At 46.8% G+C, this 22,338-nt stretch overlaps 1 protein-coding gene across 1 annotated transcript in view; it reads right to left on the bottom strand.

Annotated features, from left to right (window-relative positions):
- The window catches only part of LOC147722574 (putative thiopurine S-methyltransferase), a 305,879-nt gene extending 283,851 nt beyond the window's left edge, over window positions 1–22,028 (bottom strand). Inside the window, exon 1 of the mRNA XM_086965108.1 lies at window positions 21,905–22,028. The gene's annotated coding sequence lies outside the window, so the exon portion shown is untranslated. The remainder of the gene's footprint in view (window positions 1–21,904) is intronic.
- Window positions 22,029–22,338: the final 310 nt, after the last annotated feature.

Genomic DNA, 22,338 nt, shown 5'->3' with positions numbered 1-22,338 from the left:
TCGCGCGACACACCCACACCTGGGAGGCGACACAGTACAGTGTCGCGCCACAGAGTTTCGAAAGCTCTGAGTTAGAGGAAAAAGAACAAGTTCATGCAGAAGAAACCACAATAACAAGATCTGAACCAGGACAGAGAGAGAGCAGTACTGAGGAAAGGGAAAATCAGACTGTGCCACAACATAACGAGAATAAAAGAGCTCTTGAGAAAGACAAAGAAGGTGAAAGTGCAGTGCAAGTTAAAAGGGTCAGAAAAGGTGATAATTTGCCATGAGGAGTCGAAAGGCTAAAATATCAGTTGAGAAAAGTATCTGAAAACCCAGAACAAGTGAATGAGGTTACTGGTCAAATTCAGTCTGAACAGTCAATTGCTAGGAACATTCGGAGAAGTCCAAGATTGAAAGACTTGAAAAATAAGTTCAAGGGTCCTAATGGACCTATGTAATACCAGCAGAATTTGAGAATCTACATTTAAATGAAGAGACAGATGAAGAATAAAATGCAGAACAGATTGACGAAGGTGAAGTGATGCCTCCTTGAAGTACTAAAGATTCTGATTCATAACTAAAGAAAAGAAGAGAAATCTTCTTAAGTCGAAATGGCTACAGACAGGGTTGCTGAAAGACCAAAACGAAACTGTATAAAGAAATGTTGTAGGGTTTGCAAATGTAGTATTTTATGAGTGATCTTAATATGGCTATTTCTAACAATAGCAATACATTATCTTATAATAACAGACAAGAAGAATGACATAGACACTAATGAAAAGACAGTTACTATGAGAGGAGATAGAGTAGAATTAGAAGCAACAGATAAGGTAGACTAACATCACACATTTACAGATAATGACACGTCTTTAAATGTCTTTACTAAATTATTGTTTCAGTACGTAGACACAATGTTTGTATGAAATTACCAGCTTCAGAAGCCGAAGGAGTCACATACTATCATTTGCCTTTAACATATGGTATTTCATGTAGCATATTGTCAAGTTTATTTTAGAGAACAGGAAAACTTCAATATTATTATTCAAATCTAGATGTAGTGTTCATGGAAATTCCTATTCAAAAGAAAATGAATCCAGTGCTTAGTAGTCATGAAAAATTGAAACCACTGGAGGTTGACAATGTATTTCCTCAATAGGGACGTGGTTTTCCAATCTGGGAAAAAGTTTCTTAGGTCCAGCAGTTATCCCATTAGTTGGTATAACAATAATAGTCTTAACAATAGTAATATGGTGGTAATGTTGCAAAAATAAATTGAGAGGAAGAAGATATGAAATAAATGGAAAGGGAACAAAAAGAAAATATGAAGAGATACAGTTAGAAGAAATTAAGGGAAAATTATATTATTATTAAATCGGTTTTGTACAGCGCACGGTTACCCTAGAGCACGGGTACTCATAGTACGGCCCGCGGGCCAGTGGCGGCCCGGCAAGCCTTCCCTGGCGGCCCGCTGACCTTCCTGACATCGTACCCGTGTTGTATTTAAATTGAAAATTTAAATGTCAAACACTGCTGGTTGCTGCAGCGCGAGTCTGAGGGACTCTGCTGCTCTGTGGGGGCCGGCCGCCGGGTGATTCCAATGATAGTGGAGCTGCAGGGGCCTAAGAAGAGGTTAAGTACAGGAAGGCCTCATTAACATACAAATGGTCTTTCTAAAGACCTGTGAAGTGCTCGGGTGGGGCTGTGTGTGCCAGGAGGCTGCCCAGGCTGACACACGCAGGGTGAGGTGAAGAGGGTGACAAAGGGAGGTATTGGAGCGGAGAGAGGGAGAGGGAGGGAGGGAAAGGAGACCGAAAGAAACATCGGGGCTTGTTAAAGTAGGAGTTGGAAAACGATTAACTTTGCACCAGGCTTGTGAGGTGTACACCGCGCCACTCTGCCCGCCCACCTTCTCTATTTTTAGCAGCTAGTTTGTTGTGGGTTTTAAATTAGGGTAAAACAGTTAAGCAGGCTAATGGAATCCAAAAAGTAATGTTTGAAAGCAAAGGGCATAGCATCTAGTTTCAATACAGAATCCCTAAATCGCACGTCATTACTATGCACCTACAATCCAGTTAGATCACGGGTACTCATAGTACGGCCCGGCAAGCCTTCCCTGGCGGCCTGCGGACCTTGCATACATGTACCCGTGTTTAACTTTTTTTTTTTTACAGAGTGTCAGCAAACACCCCTGCGGCAGCGCCACTCTGACTGCTGCTCTGTGGGGACCAGACGATTTCTGTCGTAGTCAAAGTGGGGCTGCAGGGGTCTAAGCGGTGACAAAGCCTCATTAACTTACGAATGGTCTTTTAAAGACCTGTGAAGTGCTCCGGTGAGGCTGTGTGTGCCCAGAAGCTGTCTCAGCCCGGGCACACACAGGCAAGGTGGAGGGAGGGAGACAGGGAGGGAGGGAAAGGAAGGGAGAGAGACAGGGAGGGAGAGAGACGGAGGGAGGGTGAGAGTGAGGGAGGGAGAGTGAGGGAGGGAGAGTGAGGGAAGGAGAGTGAGGGAGGGAGAGTGAGGGAGAGTGAGGGAGGGAGAGTGAGGGTGAGGGAGAGTGAGGGAAGGAGAGTGAGGGTGAGGGAGGGCGAGGGAGAGCTCGGGAGAGGGGGATCGAGGGAGAGGGCGAGGGGGATCGAGGTAGAGCGAGGGAGAGCGAGGGAGAGCGAGGGTGAGGGAGAGCGAGTGAGTGCGAGGGAGATTGAGGGCGAGGGAGAGTGAGGGAGAGTGAGTGAGGGAGAGTGAGTGAGGGAGGGAGAGGGAAAGAGAGTGAGCGAGGGAGAGGGAAGGAAGGAGAATGGGGGAGGGCGAGGGAAGGAGGGTGAGGGAAGGAGAGTAAGGGAAGGAGAGTGAGGGAGGTAGGGTGAGGGAGGTAGGGTGAGGGAGGTAGGGTGAGGGAGGGAGGGAGAGTCAGGGAGGGAGAGTGAGGGAGGGAGGGAGAGTCAGGGAGGGAGAGTGAGGGAGGGAGGGAGAGTGAGGGAGGGAGAGTGAGGGAGGGAGAGGGAAGGAGAGTGAGGGAGGGAAAGTGAGGGAAGGAGAGTGAGGGAGGGAGAGGGAAGGAGAGTGAGCGATGGAGAGGGAATGAAGGAGAGTGGGGGAGGGAGAGGGAAGGAGGGTGAGGGAAGGAGAGTGAGGGAAGGAGAGTGCGGGAGGTAGGGTGAGGGAGGTAGGGTGAGGGAGGTAGGGTGAGGGAGGTAGGGTGAGGGAGGGAGAGCGAGGGAGGGAGAGCGAGGGAGGGAGGGAGAGTGAGGGAGGGAGAGTGAGGGAAGAAGAGTGAGGGAGGGAGAGGGAAGGATAGTGAGGGAGGGAGAGTGAGGGAGGTAGAGTGAGGGAAGTAGAGTGAGGGAAGTAGAGTGAGGGAAGGAGAGAGTGAGGGAAGGAGAGAGTGAGGGAAGGAGAGAGTGAGGGAAGGAGAGTGAGGGAGAGGGAAGGAGAGTGAGGGAGCCCGCCAAGAGTGAGGAACCCACCAAGAGTGAGGGAGCCCACCAAGAGTGAGGGAGCCCGCCAAGAGTGAGGGAGCCCGCCAAGAGTGAGGGAGCCCGCCAAGAGTGAGGGAGCCCGCCAAGAGTGAGGGAGCCCGCCAAGAGTGAGGGAGCTCGCCAAGAGTGAGGGAGCTCGCCAAGAGTGAGGGAGGGAGACAGAGTGAGGGAGGGAGGGAGACAGAGGGAAGGAGGGAGACAGAGGGAGGGAGGGAGACAGAGGGAGGGAGGGAGGGAGGGAGGGAAAGGGAGGGAGACAGAGTGAGGAAGAGAGAGGGAGACAGAGGGAAGGAGGGAAAGGGAAGGAGAGGGAGACAGAGGGAAGGAGGGAGAGGGAAGGAGAGAGGGAGACAGAGGGAAGAAGGGAGAGGGAAACAGAGTGAGGGAGAGGGAAACTGAGGGAGAGGGAAACAGAGTGAGGGAGAGGGAAACAGAGTGAGGGAGAGGGAAACTGAGGGTGAGGGAAACAGTGAGGGAGAGGGAAACAGAGGTAGAGGGAAACTGAGTGAGGGAGAGGGAAACTGAGGGAGAGGAAAACCGAGTGAGGGAGAGGGAGACAGATGGAGAGGGAGACAGAGATGGAGGGAGACAGAGAGAGTGAGACATTCAGAGTGAGTGGGACAGAGGAAGAGAGGGAGTGAGACAGTCAAAGTGAGTGAGAGGGAGGGAGGGAGTGAGACAGTCAGAGTGAGTGAGACAGATGGAGACAGAGAGAGAGAGAGAGCGGGAGAGAGAGAGAAAGACCGAGAGAGAGATGTCTGTATGCCGGGTCTGGTTGCTAAGTGGACGAAGGCGTCAGCTGCAGGGACCTGTGATCAACCTCATGGTCACAGTTTTTTTTTCTTGCTCTAGCCCCGCCCCTTCCCCCACTGACCCTGCCCCCGCCGGTGCGGCCCTCGGACATAAACCACACTATAAATTTGGCCCCCGAGAGAAAGTTTGTGAGTACCCATGCCCTAGAGCATCCCAGCGCTTTGCCAACAGAGAATATCAGAAGTAGCAAAGACAGAACAGGTTAGCAGAAGAGGAAAGTTTTGAGTTGTTTTCGAAAGCGCAGAAGACAAGGTTCCGCGCGTAGACCTAGAGGGAGGGCATTCCAGAGGGTGGCGACGTTAACGGAGAATCTCCTTTCTCCTGATCGGGCCTTTTTTACCCTAGGGACAACAGTCAGGTGTTGCTGGTCTGAGCGTAAGGTTCTACTGGCTTTATACGGGATCACCATCTTTTGAAGGACGGGGGGGCCTTTGCCTTGCAAGATTTTGTGTGCAAGGCAAAGGGATTTAAATTTCACTCTTTCCGGTATTGGCAGCCAGTGTAACGCCCTCAGTGCTGGTTTTGCAGAACGAGACATAGGGATGTTGTAAAGCATTCGTGCTGCCGCATTCTGAACTTGTTGGAGTCTGTTCAGAGTGCTCTCAGGGGTACCAGGGTAGATCGCATTACTGAAGTCTAATCTAGACATAATCAGGCCCTGGATTAAGAGTTTCCTGGATAGAAAAGGAATGAGGGGTAGTACCTTACGTACCGATCGGAGGAGACCAAAACAGACACCCTCTAATTTGGAAGCCTGAGTTCTGAGAGAGAGATCTTGTTCCAACCAAATGCCCAGGCTCTTGATCTCAGCCTTTGGTTCCAGAAGAGTACCTAGGTAACTGGGCCAGGCCAAGCAGGGGAGAGAGGTGTTTTTTGGTCCCATAAGCATAATCTCCGTTTTGGACCCATTCAGTTTAAGTGCTGAGTCCCCCATCCAGGCATGGACCTTTGAGAGGCAGGCGTGAAGTATCTGGGAGTTTTCTATGGATTGGGAGAGGGCAAACACCAGTTGGGTGTCGTCGGCATAGCTCAAGATCTTGATGTTGAATGGAGCCACCACTTCCTCCAAGGGAGCCATATGCACGTTAAATAGTGTAGGGCTCAGGGAGGAGCCCTGAGGCACGCCACAATGGAGGTGAGTGGATGCCGATCGGGCGCCCCCTTCCCAGACCTGGAAAGATCTTTCGCTGAGGAATGACCTGAGCCAATTCAGCGCAGTCCCCCTCACTCCGGCATCCGACAGTCTCTGGAGTAACACTCGGTGGTTAACAGTGTCGAACGCTGCACTCAGGTCCAGGAGGATCACTGCCACTGATCCCCCTGAATCCAAAATGTAGCGTGTCTCCTCCATGACTGCCAGCAAGGCGGTGTCAGTGCCTTGACCCGGGCGAAAACCTGTTTGAGAACTTCTTAAGACGCCATTGGACTCAACAAAATTAGATAACTGAGAGTTAACTAATTTTTCCGCGATTTTACTCAGTCTTGTGTGTATTCGCTCACGGACGACACACCACTCGTACCGCACAACTGTCCTATACAAATATCATCCACCGGGTTTAAATATTTAGGAATCCATATTTCGCGTGATTCGGCTGTCAGGTATCGACTCAACTTACTCCTCCCACTTACTAGCTTAAAAGCAGATGTGAAAGCCTGGAGCAGACTGCCTCTATCCCTGGTGGGTAGGGCAGCCTTATTCAAAATGATGTCCCTTCCCAGATTTTTGTATGCCCTTCAGAATACTTTAGATCTAGTGCCTTCCAGCTATTTTCACGAGATTGAGTGCTTACAAAGGAAACTGTTGTGGGCCGGACGTCCCCGGATTGCCTTGGCCAAGCTTACGCTGCCTTGGTATGATGGCGGTATTGCGTTGCCGGATATACAACGATATTACTGGGCCTCTCAACTGAGCTCGGTTAATCATGCGATGTATGGTCCGGCTTCTAACCCGGCTTTTGCTATGGATAAATGGCTGCTTCCGGGCGGAGATTATAACAGGGCGCTTTATTCAAAACGGTCCGATGTGGCATTGACTGGGCCTACCAGAGTTGCGGTGCAGGTCTGGTACAACGCTAATGCTGCTATGGGCTGGTCGGATACTCTCACTCGAGCGACTCCACTCTACGCTGCTGAGTGGTTGGGCAATTTGTGGACGACTAAGGGGTTCGATAAATGGGACCTTATTGGGATTAGTAAGGTGGGAGACCTTTGGCGGAAGGACAAGATAAAATCCTTTGAGGAGTTGCAACTAGAATTTAAACTCGGTCCTCGAGAATACTTTTGGTACCTACAAGTCCGACACGCCCTTTCCTCTGCTTTACCGGCTGGCACGCCCGTTCCAGAATCCTCACCCCTGGAGGACAGAGTACTCGATGGACACGTCCCGGACAGTACGATCTCTCTTATATACAAAAAGTTGATAAAAGACCGAGCGGACCTTCTTCTACAGCTCCGCATGGCCTGGACCGGCGATGGACTGGAACTTGATGATGAGGACTGGCAGGCGGCGATATCCTCCCCGAAGGAGGTGGCAGTCTTGGCCCGTCTGAGATTGGTGCAGTTAAAAATCCTACACCGAGTGTACATGACGGGTCCTCGCTTGTTGCGTATGGGGTATGTCTCAGATGATTTGTGTAGGCGTGGCTATGGTATGGTGGGTACGTTCCTTTATATTATGTGGGAATGTCCTGCGGTAGCGTCCTTTTGGAATCGTGTGCATGGTGTTATGTCTGAGGTGACGGGTGTTTCGCTTTTGCCGGAGGCCCGAAGGTGTCTCTTAAATATGTGGGAGCCCAATGATTATAATGTGGCCCAGACGCAGTGGGCCACTTTGGGTAACATGATTGCCAAGCGTGACACTGCGCAATTGTGGGGGTCGGCTAGGGCACAGAGTCTGTCGGCCTGGTCTAGGAACATGGACTGGTGCATGTTCCGTGAAAAAACTGTTTACATTGCTCGGGGCAGGCCCAAGAAATGGGGGAGGATATGGAGTCAGTGGAACCAATATCGTGGTGAAATGTGAACCCCTCCTTTTGAGCCTCCACTGGAGGTGCTACAATCCCCTTAGCATGACGTTACTTCTAGTTTGGATTTTGTCTATGTGTTGCTGGCTACCTCTTGTTCCCCCTTTCTCCCCCTCCCGGCTGCTCTTACTGTTGACTATGTACAGTTGTGGATGTGGTATCCCCTCCCCAGAAGGATTACTTATGTTTCTGCCTTTCGTTTAGCCTCTGCAGTTATTTTCTTTATTTTTTGGTTGGTGAATTTTTTAAAAATACAAAATCAAAACCTTACTCCTCCTGTACAGTGAAGTATGACATAACATGATTAGTTAATTGCCGCCGGGCCCTAGGATTGTCGGCTGAAGGGCTGTGTATTCTTTCATCCTGATATGATATTGGAATTGTTGCCAGCCAACCCGAAGTGGCTATATGACTGCTATTGTATTTTCATATTTATCAATAAAGGTTTAAAAAAAAAAAAAAGATTCTGAGCAAGATATTGGCGATTAGACTGATGCAGTTCATCCCCCGGTTGATTCAGGAGGATCAATGTGGGTTTGTACCGGGACGTAGTACAGCGCTTAATAATAGAAGGTTACACCAGATAATGACATACGCACCGGAGCCCTCTAACGCGCAAGGCTGTGTTTCATTAGACCTGCACCAAGAATTCGACACCCTACAATGGCAATACATGCTACGCACACTGCGTAACTTCAGTATTCCGGAGGAATTTGCAAACTGGGTACAACTGCTATACACAAATCCCACAGCGAGGGCGCGTACGGGGCACATATTTCACAACAATATAAAATAGGTGGGGGGACTAGGCAAGGGTGCCCGCTCTCATTGTTGTTATTTGTACTGGCGGTGGAGCCTTTGTTGCTGAAACTCAGAGTGACAGCGGGATGTAGAGGGATAAAAATAGGCACAGAGACACACATTGTCTCCGCATATGCGGATGACCTAATATTATACATCAATAACCGGGACGGAGAACGCAAACTACTACCTTCAATATTCACTGCATTCCAGAGAATCTCAGGGCTCTCCATTAATGAGACTAAGTCCTACGTGTTCTACTTTACAGCTATAGCGCGAGACGCATCGTGGCAATTCGGGCGCTGGAGATTCCAGACAGCGCCTGATGCCTTTAAATATTTGGGGATCCATGTATATAAGAACACAGAAGACCTGCTAGAGGGTAACTTACACAGGGCTATTGCGATACTGAGGACGCAAATTAAGTTCTGGTCGTCCCTGCCACTGTCGGAGGCAGGACGAGTGGCCATTGCCAAGATGGTAATGCTCCCCAGATTACAGTACTACTTTACTAATCTCCCTGTGATCATCCCGACACGCTACTGGACACGCTTCTGGTAGAATTAATATGGGCCACTGGACGCAGGAGGATAGGACTCGCTAAACTTCAACTGGACACAAAGCACGGGGGCTGGGTGTACCGGACATAAGAGCTTATTGTTATGCTGCCCAATGGCTGGCAGGCCGAAACCTACATGAAATCGATATGTCACGACGAGCCTGGGAGCAGGGAGAGCTGCATACACTAATGCTACCTGGTGGCAGACTTCCCTGGTCAGTGACACCACTGCTGCAAACCGCGATGGGGTACTGGAAGAGAGCGATACGATACCCCATGGCACTTACACCTTATGCCCCTAACATCCCCCTGCTTGGGATCCCCATTTCGATAGGGACTGTATCACTGAGGCATATAACTGCATGGACGGATGCGGGTGTGAATGCGGTTGGAGGGCTTTTCACGGATGTGCTGATGAATCAGGATGCTTTTGTAAGGGCCCAGGCAGTCCCGAACACGCTGTTCCTGTTGCACGTGCATATTACATGCTATGTCCACGATACCTGGGCCCCGGAAGGGACAGAGCCGGCATCGCAAGGGGCTAACTTGCACGCATTACTTGATGGGTTGGGGGAGCCACTTAACAAAGTGGTTATATAATGGGGTTTGTGCACACACAGCAGTGTCGCTGCAGGTCATACGAGATAAATGGAATGCAGATATAGGACGTGTACTTACTGACAAAGAATGGGGTGCGCTATTAGAGTACCCGAAGAAAGTATATCGGAATCCAAAGTTTAAGCTAATAAAGCTAATGACACGATGAAGTATTGTTTATTGGGAATGGGACCAAGGGGTAAGAAAGGTAACACGGACCTGTAAGTTTTAAAAAATGGCCCTGAACCTTGCCAAAAGAAATATTACGATTAAGTGGAAGGCTGCTAAACCACCGTCAGTGTTAGATTGGTACAATGAAATAATTAAATGAGGGCAGAACTGAAAAGGGAGGAAGTGAAGGGGCTGCGTAAAAAGAAATCTATTTCATTGGACTGGATAACGATACTAGAAACATTTATAGCCACAGATACACAGGCAGGTTAGAACTGGGAGACCTGATTGCCAGTAGCTCTCACAGGCAAGTTGGAAAGGTAACCAGGTAGTTGCACTATCAATATACAATGTGAATAACATGCGATGTAACAAGACTGTTGTGAATTAATGTTTTATAATGCAATGCTGACAAAAACGGGAATACAAATAACTGAAGATCTGGGACTGCAGGGGTAGAAGGGAGGGGGGAGGCAATGCAGTTTAATATTGGGATTTGTTCTTATGGTATTACATATGTAATATATTGTAACTGATACTGGCATTGTCTTATATTGGAAAATAATAAAAATATGTTTTAAAAAAAAATGTGATGGTTAAAACCCTGACTGGACTATGGCGGCTATTAACGGCATTGTCTCTATTTTGCAGAGAGAACAATTTAAAAATAACACAGCAAAAACAAAAGTAATGATAATCTTGCGACAACTAAAAAGGAAAGGCGCATGGAACATTGAAGGTAAATCAATTGAGATAGTCACCACCTACAAGTACTTTGGTGTGTGGATCGATCATTAAGGGCGACCCTACGCCCACATAACGGTAATGCAATGAATGGCTCTATCTTTGGAGGGCATTTTTTTGTAGAGCAAGGAAACCCATAAACTCTCCTGTTCTCAATTCCTTAATCCGAATCATGGGGGCAAAATGTTTACCGTCCGTAGCCCACGGAGCATTAGCCTTCAAAGATAAGATAACAACATGGCTGGACAGAGCTCAGTCAGCCTACTTCCGTAAAGTCTTCTTTCTACCAACCGCCACCTCACATGCGCAAATACACAAGGATTTCAACCTTTCATCCCAAAAGGAGATCCTGAAAGCTAGATTCTTGGCCTATTGTCTAAAAGCAAAACAAGCCCAGGACAACACACTAAAGAAAAACATCTGGACCATTATAAACACCCAAGGGTCCACATGGTGTGAATTTCTAGCTCATTGTGTAGAGGTACTGGAAGCAAAGGAACGCTATGTTCTCATTTCCTTAATCCGAATCATGGGGGCAAAATGCTTACCGTCCGTAGCCCATGGAGCATTAGCCTTCAAAGATAAGATAACAACATGGCTGGACAGAGCTCAGTCAGCCTACTTCCGTAAGTCTTCTTTCTACCAACCGCCACCTCACATGCGCAAATACACAAGGAATTCAACCTTTCATCCCAAAAGGAGATCCTGAAAGCTAGATTTTTGGCCTATTGTCTAAAAGCAAAACAAGCCCAGGACAACACACTAAAGAAAAACATCTGGACCATTATAAACACTCAAGGGTCCACATGGTGTGAATTTCTAGCTCATTGTGTAGAGGTACTGGAAGCAAAGGAAATATGGTCAGCCCCCATACCAGCAGCAGCAAGACTTTTAACAAAACAGGCGAAGCCTCTGTCGGCGACAGTGATACGCAAACCATAAAAAACTTAAGTCATGGAAGCTGGGCAGCAACATGTTATAATAGTGGGTCTTTGCCACACTATTTGTCCACCCCCTTAAACCCAATATTACATATGCACCCTTGCGTGCGATTTGCTGCTTCTGTAGGCCAAACTCGAGCCTTAGCTGTGCTGGGGAAGTGTATGGAGGAAGCGCGAATAGTATTCGCAATGTGTTGCAGGGGCGGTTGGCGCAGGAGTAACTGAGTCTGATACTTTAAGAAGTGCCTTTAACGAGGGCTTTATTTTTAGGTATGCTTTTCTTTGTCTGCTGGTGAGTCTCTCCCTTGCAAAGGCAGCAGGGTCCGTCCTGGTAAACTTCGGGGACGCCAGGTTGTTGAAGGTCTGATGTCAGGAAGGCTCCAATCCGTTCCGAACCCCAAAAGCAAGAGAAAGACACAAGGGCAGATTTTAGGGGGTTGTTCGGTACTTCACCGACGCGAGGGACCGGGGAGTGAGGGACACAGAGTGCTCAAGTGTATACAAAACTGACTTCCGGTGCTCGTGTGCTCGTGAGGGGGTACTGGGAGTAGAGACTGTACAGATTTACACTATTTATAAAGGGGAGGCGGTACGGCAGACTGGCTACTCAAACCCACCCAGCCCGCAACCTTGCCCCGTACCTGTTCGAGCCACGCCTCTCCCGTGGGAACGTGGCGGGCGGCTCCTGGGAACGTGGGCCTCCTGGCGTGATGTTACTGCACCGGTCCTGATCCGTCCCGTCTTCTTCCTCAGCTCTCCTGGTATGCTTGGTTCTCCTTCTCTCGCACTCTACGTCTACGTCCTCCAGGGAAACGCCGTCCTCCGAGTTCCGGGTTCTTCCTTCTTTTGACGTTCCTGCCGTGGTGACGCACCCGAGGGGAGGAGTCTTGTTCTCCGTGTTTCTTCCGTTAAAGGAGCTGTGTCTGCTTACTCCTTCGGGCGTCAATAGTGTTTCCGTTTCGTTTTGCCAGTCCTGGTGAGAGGCGGAGACAGAAGCGGGTGAGAGGGGGGTAACTGCCAACCAGTCCATTGTGTCCGTTTCCTCTGTGGGCCGCCTGTCTCCGCTACACACCCCCCCCCTTGGATTCTCCCGATCGGGGAGAGGAAACACTCTGGATAGAAAGTCAGCATTGCCGTTTTCCGTGCCTTTTCTATGGTGTACCGAAAAAGTACGGTTGCAAGGACAGGAACCATCTTAACACTCTAGGATTGTGGCTTTGGTTCTTCTGCAACCAGGTCAATGGGGCATGGTCTGTATGGAGAATGAATGGCTTTCCCTCAAGATAGTATCTGAGTTTTTCTATTGCCCATTTTATTGCTAGACATTCCCTCTCTATCGTGGCATATTTACATTCTCTGGGGAACAATTTACGGCTGGCATAGAGTATGGGATGTTCCATGCCATCCTCTCCTATCTGAGACAGTGCCGCCTCGATACCTACACTCGAGGCATCAGTTGCCAGTACGAATGGTTTCGAGAAGTCAGGGGATACTAAGACAGGTGATGTCGTTATCGTTTTCTTTAGGCTCTCAAATGCTTCTACGGCCTCGGGAGAGGGATGTTGGATATCTCGGGGTCTTACTTCTTTTCTGAGAAGGTCAGTAAGGGGGGTGGCTACTTCCGCAAACCTTGGGATAAACCTGCGGTAGTACCCTATGAGACCTAGGAAAGCTCTCAGGTCTCTTTTTGAGTTTGAGAATACTGTCCTGTTGATGGCTCTGATCTTTTCACTTTGGGGTGATATGGTACCTTCTCCCAAGACGTACCCTAAATAGTTCACTTTGATGAAGGCGGCCCTGGATTTTTTTGAGTTGATGTGCAATCCTGCTTTCTTTAGTGCCATGAGAATGGTCTTCAGATGTTGGAGGTGTTCTTCCCATGTCCTACTATAAACCACAATGTCGTCTAAGTAGGCGAAGCTAAATGAGTGGTAGGGTTGTAGAATGTTATTCATTAGGCGTTGGAAGGTGGCAGGAGCTCCATGGAGGCCGAAGGGTAGCACTGTGAACTCGAAGAGACCCTCATCCGTGATAAAGGCGGTCTTCTTTCGGTCTTCCTCCCTAAGGGGCACCTGCCAATACCCCTTTGTAAGGTCCAGGGTGGTGATGAATACTGCGTCTCCGAGTTTCTCAATTAATTCATCGACTCGTGGGATGGGAAATGCATCAAAAGAGGAGATGGCAGTCCTCTATAATCCATACAAAAACGTTTTGATCCGTCCGGTTTGGGGACCATAACGATTGGCGAAGCCCAGTTACTCTTTGAGGGTCGAATTACCCCTACTTGAAGCATGTCTTCTACCTCTTTCTTTACTGCTTCCCGTCTGGCTGCGGGGATTTGGTACGGTCGTTGTTTCAGCACTTTTCCCGGGGGCGTCTCAATGTGATGTTCCACTAATGTAGTTCGTCCAGGTAAGTCGGAGAAGATGTCTGAAAAGGGGAGGAGTATGTTGTTCAGGTCATTTTGCATGGTCCTTGTCAAGTCGGTGTTAATCACAAGTTGTTCCACCGTGGTCCTTTTGTTGGTGTGTATAGGTGCAGCCAAAAGGTTTCCCTTGGGTACAGGGCCGATCCACTTCTTCAAGAGGTTGATATGGTAGCTTTGTGTTTTGGAGGGAGTGATCTGGAGTTTGCACGAGGTGTCTCCTATGGTACTGACCACCTGATATGGTCCTGTCCATTCAGCTTTGCTTTTGCTGGATATGGGTGGCAAAAGGACTAGGGCCCATTCACCCACGGGGAGTTTTCTCAGTTTCGTCCCATGGTCATAGTTCTTCTTCTGTCGTTTCTTTGCCTGTTCCAAATTGGTTTCAGCCAGATTCCTTAGTTTGCCCAGTTTGGATCGCAACTGCAGGGTATACTCCAGAAGAGACATCTGTTCCTGTTCCTCCTCTGTTTCCCACGAATCTTTTGTCATTTCCAATAATGACCTAGGATGACGCCCATAGAGCAATTAAAAAGCCGAACACCCTAGACTGCTCTGTTTCTGCGATCGCAGTACGTGTCTGCTTACTCCTTCGGGCGTCCATAGTGTCTCTGTTTCGTTTCGCCAGTCCTGGTGAGAGGAGGAGACAGAATGGGGTGAGAGGGGGGTAACTGCCCACCAGTCCATTGTGTCCGTTTCCTCTGTGAGCCGCCTGTCCCCGCTACACAATGTTTTGCTGACCACGTTGTCTAAGATGGTCTCATCCTTCCCTCACATACATTCACTGCCATATGTAATTGACGGCAGCAATTTCGCACGAAATATGTCTAGCAAGGGGATTAAATTTGGGCCCGCTATTTTATTTTTGATGTTTTTTAATGCAATGGCCAATGAGAGCCCTCTGTTCCTTATTGATGTTTCTTGTTGCTTGAAGGAGCCATTTGAGTCAAAACTTATGCCAAGGTACTTGTATTCTTGGACTATTTCCATTTTTTTGTCTTGGAGAGACCATTGGAAGACATGCTTTTTAGGTCGAGCAGACAGAGTCTGCGCGAGACCTATTGTTGCCCGTATTTGGGAATATAGACACGAGAGAGGCACGAGCGCAGATTTCACCTTGTGGGCGCGCACGGCGCCGGGCCCCTCTCGTGCCTCATATTCCCGAGCGCAAACACTCACACAGCCACATTCAAGCATGCGCACATACACAGCCACACACATACACAGACGCACACACACTGCATACACACACGCACCCCCCCTTAAACAGACCCACGCGCACACAGACACACGCACAGACACACTCGAACACACAGTACACAGACACACGCATGTACACTAACACCAACCCCACCACTCACCGGGCTCTTTCGGCGTGTTCCGTGTCTCCTCCGCAGCGCTGGTCTTCACCCGGCCCTCTCCTGGGACCCGGGACTTAAGATAAAGCACTCCGCTTTGGAGCCGGGGCTCGGAGTGCGCATGCGCGGGCAGCCCCCGCCCTCTCACTCAGCCCGGGCTGCTTTCTGTTTCTGTTCTGTGTTGCTGGTTTTACAAGCACCCCGTTCGGTGCTTTAACATAATGGCAGCAGCGCCACTGTCTATAGAGGCAGGTGGCGAAGCGAGAAAGTCAGTCAGAAACATTCGTGAGGTACGGAACGCCGAGCCCCCGAGGCACCGAGGTCTGCAATCAACTGAGCGAAGTTTGGGCGAACTCTCAGCAGAAGCCCAACTCTTAAACCTTCCTAGCAGCCAGCCTTTCGAAGTGCGCAGCGTCGAGGTGCACGGCTTTAAAAGTGCTTTTGATGTGGAAACACTCGAGACATTAATCCAAACAACCTGATGTCTTCGGATAAAGCATTGGGACATTAATTCCAAGAAGGAAATGCCTTCCGCCGTCACTGATGTGTCAGCTTACTCCTGCTAATAAAATGCTACAGTCACATGTTTCTAAACTGAAATAATTCGAAAAAATAAACCTTTTGGTCAGAAAAGCCACCGATGTTTTGAAATAACTCTGTACTGCACTTACTTCTGGCACTATGTTTAACCTTAACCAGCAGAGCTACCTTTGCATCTGGAGTTTCCGATTGCTGTTTGGTTCACATTTCTTATCTTTTTTTCATTCCTCAGCACGACACAATATCAATTTCAACGGCAACATGTTAGAAATCAGCAATATGTTCCTTAACGTAGTGAACACACACTGCATCAATTATCCCTACAAACAAAACCCCCTCTTTTCCAGCAGGGTAGCTTTCCTAAAAAGCAAGACCCCAGGTGTTCCTAGATTTTCCTCAGTGTTAGGAGCCAGACTCACTGCCCGAGGCCTTTTAACTTCGTTTTAGCCACAGATTCCATATCGATCCCAGTGGCTTCATTTCCTCTTGGAATATTGTTTTTCCTTCCAGAGTGTGACCACATGCAGGTTTCCCCAACACACTCTTTCACCCTCACACACCCTCTCACCCTCACACACTCTCTCACCCTCACCCTCACCCACCCTCTCACCATCACACACCCTCACCCACCCTACAACATCCTCACTCACCCTCACCCCCACAACCCTCACTCACCATCACACCCCCTCACACCCCTCACCCTCACCCACCTCCTCCCCTCATACCCCCTCACTCTCACACACCCTCACCCTCACACATCCACACCCCACACACCCTCACACACCCTCTCACACTACTTCGGACCCTCACACCTCTTCACCCTCACACACCCTCTCTCACCCCTCACACCTCCACACACCCTCACACCCACCCTCACCCTCACACCCACCCTCACCCTCACACACCCTCATCCTCACTCACCCTCACACCCCCTCACCCTCACACCCCCACACACCCACACACTCCCTCACCCTTACACCCTCCCCTCATTCTCACACACCCTCACCCTCACCCCCCTCACCCATCCACACCTCCTCCCACACCCCCTCACCCTTACACCCTCACACACACACCCTCACACCCACCCTCAAACCCCCTCACCCCCCCTCACCCTTACCCTCACACACCCTCACCCTTACACACCCTACTCACCCTCTCACCCTCACTCACCCTCACACCCTCACACACCCCCTCACCCTCACACACCCTCATACCCCCTCACCCCCTCCCACCCTCTCACCCTCTCAACCTCACACACCCCCTCACACATCACACCCCCTCACACCCTCGCAACCCTCACCCTCGCAACCATCACCCTCACCCACCCCCTCACCCTCACACCCCCTCACCTTCACACCCCCTCACACCCTCGCAACCCTCACCCTCGCAACCATCACCCTCACCCCCCACACCCTCACATCGCCTCACCCTCATACCCCCTCACCCTCAAACCCCTCACACACCCTCACTCACCCTCACATCCCCTCACCCTCACACACCCTCACTCACCCTCACACACCCTCACTCACCCTCACACCCTCACCCTCCCTCACTCCCCTCACACCCCCACACCCCCTCACACACCCTCACTCACCCTCACACGCCCTCACCCTCACACACCCTTTCCCGCACACCTCCTCACCCTCACACCCCCTCACCCTCACACCCCCTCACCCTCACACCCCCTCACTCACCCTCACACACACTCCCACACCCTCACCAGCATAGCATAACAAACATAGCATAACAAACACAGCATAGCATAGAATAACAAAAAAGCATAGGATAGCAAAACATAGCATATCATAACAAAGCAAAGCATAGGATAGCAAAACAAAAAGTAGCATAACAAAACATAGCATAGCAAAACACAACAAAGCATAGCATAACAAAACACAACAAAACATAGCATAGCACAACAAAACAGCATAACAAAACAAAGCATAACATAACATATCAAAGCATAGCAAAACAAAACACAGCATAGTATAACAAAACATAGCATAGCATAACAAAACACAACAAAACATAGCAGAACAAAACATAGCATAACATCATAAAACATAGCATAACATAACATAAAACAAAGCATAGCATAACAAAACATAGCATAACAAAACATAGCAAAACACAACAAAACATAGCATAGCATAACAAAACAAAACATAGCATAAATAACAAAATATAGCATTGCAAAGCATAGCAAAACATAGCGTAGCATAACAAACCACACCATAGCATAGCATACCAAAACCAAGCTTAGCATAGCATATCAAAACATAGCATAACAAAACATAGCATAGCATAACAAAACATAGCATAACAAAACAAAGCATAGGATAGCAAAACTAAACATAGCATAGCATAACAAAACATAGCATAGCATAGCATAACAAAATACAACAAAACATAGCGGAACAAAACATAGCATAACATAACAAAACAACATAACAAAACATAGCATAACAAAACATAGCATAGCATAACAAAACATAGCATAGCATAACAAAACAAAGAATAGGATGGCAAAACAAAACAGCTAATATAACAAAACATAGCATAACATAATAAAACATAGCATAACAAAACATTGCAAAACACAGCAAAACATAGCATAGCTTAACGAAACACAACAAAACATAGTATAGCAAATCAAAACATATAATAGCATAGCATAACATAGCATACCAAACACAACAAAACATAGCATAGCATAACAAAACATAGCATAGCATAATAAAGCATAGCATAGCAAAACATAGTATAGCATAACAAAACATAGCATAGCATAACAAAACACAGCATAGCATAACAAAACAAAACATAGGATAGCAAAAATTAACATAGCATAGCATACAGCATCACTCCGCACCACCACAGCATCACTCAGGAGCACCACAGGATCACTATGCGCTCCCACAGCATAACTGAACGCCACAGCATCACTTGTTCGCCATCACAACATCACTCAGCGCCACCACAGCATCAATCTGTGCAACCATTCAACAACACCTGGTTCAAATATATTCTCTCAATGTTTCAAGCTTTATTACAAATGTAACAAAAACATTTTAATATTTCACTTCTGTTCTTGGATTTTCGGCACAATAAAATACACTGAACATAATCTTCACAAAAGTTATTTACAAAACTTTAAGCTATTGCCATTATAAATGACAATAACTTTTATTTAAGTATTAATTATTGAAAAAAAATTAAAAGCCATTGTTATTTGTAAAATCAATACATGTAAGTCACGTAAATACAACACATGTTGCATTACAAATGCTATACATGTCACATTTGCGAAAGTTATAACTATTGGCATTGTAAATGACTAAGCTATTAATTTCGCTATTTTCAAAAACAAAACATAAATAAAAAATGTGTCATTTACAATACCATTAGCTCAAACTTTCCTAATGCGAGACCTATTGCATTGCAAATGCTTGTTTGATTTTTGATTTAGTACCATCACCTTTGATTTTTCTGTGTTTACGCTTAGCCCATTCTTTTCGGCAAATTTGCTTGTGGTGTTGATGAGGTGTTGCAGGCCTACTGGTGTTTGACTGATTAGTATCAGGTCGTCTGCGTATAGTAAGTTGGACAGCGTAAAACCCCCTAGCTTTGGGGCATGGTGGTTGCAGTTATCCAGATCTTTGGAGAGGTCGGACATAAATAGGTTGAACAGGGACGGTGCGAGGACGCACCCCTGTTTCAACCCGTTTGTGGTTGGTATGTCTTTTGACAGACAGTTGCCGGCCCCCAGTTTTACTTGGATCCAGGTATCTGTATGTAGTAACATCAGAAGTTTCAGCAATTTGGGGTTGACTCCCCACCTTGAAAGTTGAATGTAAAATGCTGGCACAAAGTAAAGACCGCTGAAATAGACTCTCTGAATGCCCATCTTTGGAAAGAATTGGAAATAAACAAGGACTCCCCTGCAATGGTCTACCTCCAAGCAGCCATAAATTCCCCTGTGCTAAGAGATCTTTGGGACTCGAGCTGTACACACAATTGCTTCAAGCGTCTTGTCAATAAATCTGTGAAAACAATTTCCTTGGAAGAGGACAAAGCAGCACTCACCAAGAGGTCCCATGAGTGGTTTGTGATTCAAGGCTACATCAGCGCCTCACCACAGCCATACCTCAGCACCGGCTTTTCAAGGAAGGCGAAGGAAGACTTTTTGCGGTTGAGGATGGGGGTAATACCATCTAAAGCACATCTTCTCCCCTGGATGCGCCTGGACTGCAATCCTAAGTGTAGGCTCTGCGAAAATGCTAAGGACGACGTTCTGCACCTGCTGTGTAGCTGCAAAGCTCTAGATAGTATCCGAAAGAGCTTACTAACACAGCTTTGGAACCAAAGACGTGTGCGAACTCGTAGACAAGCTCTGTTGATGAGCTTTAAGGGAGAAGACATCTAACTAGCATGCAGGCTAGTGCGCTTTATGAAATTAGTCAACACGGCCCTAAACCCAGCGGTTAGTAATTGAATTTGACTTAGCGTGAATGGCTTCCGCTCTTCAAGACTATTTTCCTTTGATAACCAAAGACACAATTGATCGTGAAAGTCCTTTTTCACTAATGCATAGTACTGTACCCGCCGCATGGTTCTTCTTTCACTTTTTAACTTTTCTAAATGTTTTTTTAAAATTGCTTTCCAAAATGCTTTATTCATGTACTTTTCTCCTTCCTGTTTTTATTGCCTAATTGCAAAGATTTTAATTAATCATGCAATAAAGATTATTATTATTATTATCACATAATTGAAACAGCAATTAATGAAATTGTGGTTCGGAGTGAATCCATTGTTGGCTTACAAATATGGGCGAGGGTACAGAGAAACAGTTGCCACACAGTGCCGAACATGCGGAGCAGTAGAGGAATCCTTAATCCACATATAGTGTATCTGCAAGAAACTCTGCACACAAGAGAATATGCTGGCTTCGCCCCCTGTAGCGCTCTTTAAATATACGGACATGTCAAGTTGCCCTGGTCGAGTGCATGAAAGGCCAAACAGTGGAGGTGGCGGCACGCTTTATGAAATACCTGACGGCGGTAAAGGCAGTTTTGGATCCGGACTAACATACAGAACTATAACTCATAATGCTGTGCCTAGCCTTTTAATGTTTTCATGTCTACAGTGGCTTAACCGGTGACCTAAACCCTTTTTAACATTTAAAAACAACAAACTGAAATCATTATTTTAATATGCTCTTTTTATAATATTTTGAACATGAGCACTTCACATTGATTTTATTCTGCCTCATTGCCATGATTTTATTTTAATTGTGCAATAAAATGAATTTTATCTTATCTGATCTACAACGCCATAATGGCAATCTCAATAAAGACTGGATGCCCGAGATGGGTTATTACTTTAGAAAGGGAATAATTCTTCGCCAAATTTTAACTGAGGATGTACTTTTGATTGACTCGTCTGAAAGTTTCTTTTTCATGTTGTTCCACAAATAAAACAAAACAACTGTTTAGAAATATATTACTCAGTGAAAATAAATGGGAAATGACAAATCAACAGAGTACATAATTCTCAGATCCTCCATTCACAAAAGACAATAATTGTTACCCTCTCACAAGAAACAATGGGTCAATGTAATATCTGCACTGTAGCCAGCTCCAGACTACGCAGAGGGCTGAAATCATGTACCATGGAAATCAATGGCGAAGATACTAACTACTCTTTCGATCCCTATGAGGACTAACTCCTGATTCAAATTAAAAACAATGAATTTGCATTTGATATTAATTTTACTTAAATAAAACGAAACTGTAAAAAAAATTACTTTCCAATATGTGTAGCCATGCTTTTTTTATAATTGCCTAGGGAGTACTTGCACACACAGTACAAATCCACAGTACACATTTTTGAGTCAAGATAAAAAAAATTCTAATTTATGGCTAGAGTGGAGTTTCAGGGTAGCCAATCAACTAAAATGTGTAGCCAGAAACCTTAAATGCCTAGATCTTTTGAAATATTTGTAACAGCGTTGACATTCCAATACGGGATTACTCATGGAGATCAAGACTGAATTCTGGTAATAACACTCAAATTTCAATTAAAAATCCCGTTCGAATGTTGAACAATTAAATCTCACTCAAGTATCAAAGACTGGGGTTAAAGCCATCCGCCGTTCACGTTTCAACGTTTCCATGTGACAGCTGTTTAAAAACCAGTAAATAATATCTGTTGAACTTTTTATTAAAAGACCTGCAGGCAGGACCCTTTCAGTACTCTGCTGTGGAACTCATGAGGTCAGTGATTATGAAAATAACCGTATGAATTAAACTATTCAATCATTTTTACAAACCGTGCTCCAAAAACTTTTCAAAATCGAAAGTCGATCAATTAAGACCTTGGTAGCAAAAAATAAACTGCGACTTAACATCAAAATTAGTACATCGTGGCAATTAAGCAATTAAGCCGCGTGAACGGAAAGAAAAAAGCCACCTGATTTTAATCGTCCAGTGAGCGCGCCTCCTTACTTGTACCTCGGATTGCCAGCGTTGCCAGGCCTGTAAAAAAATAACAAGGACAACGTCCATTCAAAAGAATGTCCAAACCAGTACGCTGCCTGACAAAAAAGGCCCAAAACAAGCTCCGCCCCATGCAAGAAAAAAATGGTACAAAGAGTAACAGTACTGAAGAAAGGACTAATGATTTTGCCTCTCTAACTGAGTTAATAAATAAGGGTTGTCGTGGGCGCCATTTTGCGGGGATACAATTTAAAAGCAGTGAATTTAAGACTATTCCATGTAGCGCCGTTTGCACGAAAATGTGCATTGTAATTAGGGATACAAATGGCTCCATGTTAACAAGGACGCACTGCCCCAGTCCTTGACTTTTCTTTTCACAGTTATTGATTTTAGGCGTCTTGATTCATT

Source organism: Lissotriton vulgaris, chromosome 4_1 (genome assembly GCF_964263255.1).
Source record: "Lissotriton vulgaris chromosome 4_1, aLisVul1.2, whole genome shotgun sequence".
Taxonomy (NCBI): domain Eukaryota; kingdom Metazoa; phylum Chordata; class Amphibia; order Caudata; family Salamandridae; genus Lissotriton; species Lissotriton vulgaris.
Note: the sequence above shows the minus strand (reverse complement) of the source record. Positions and strands in the feature narration are given on the sequence as shown.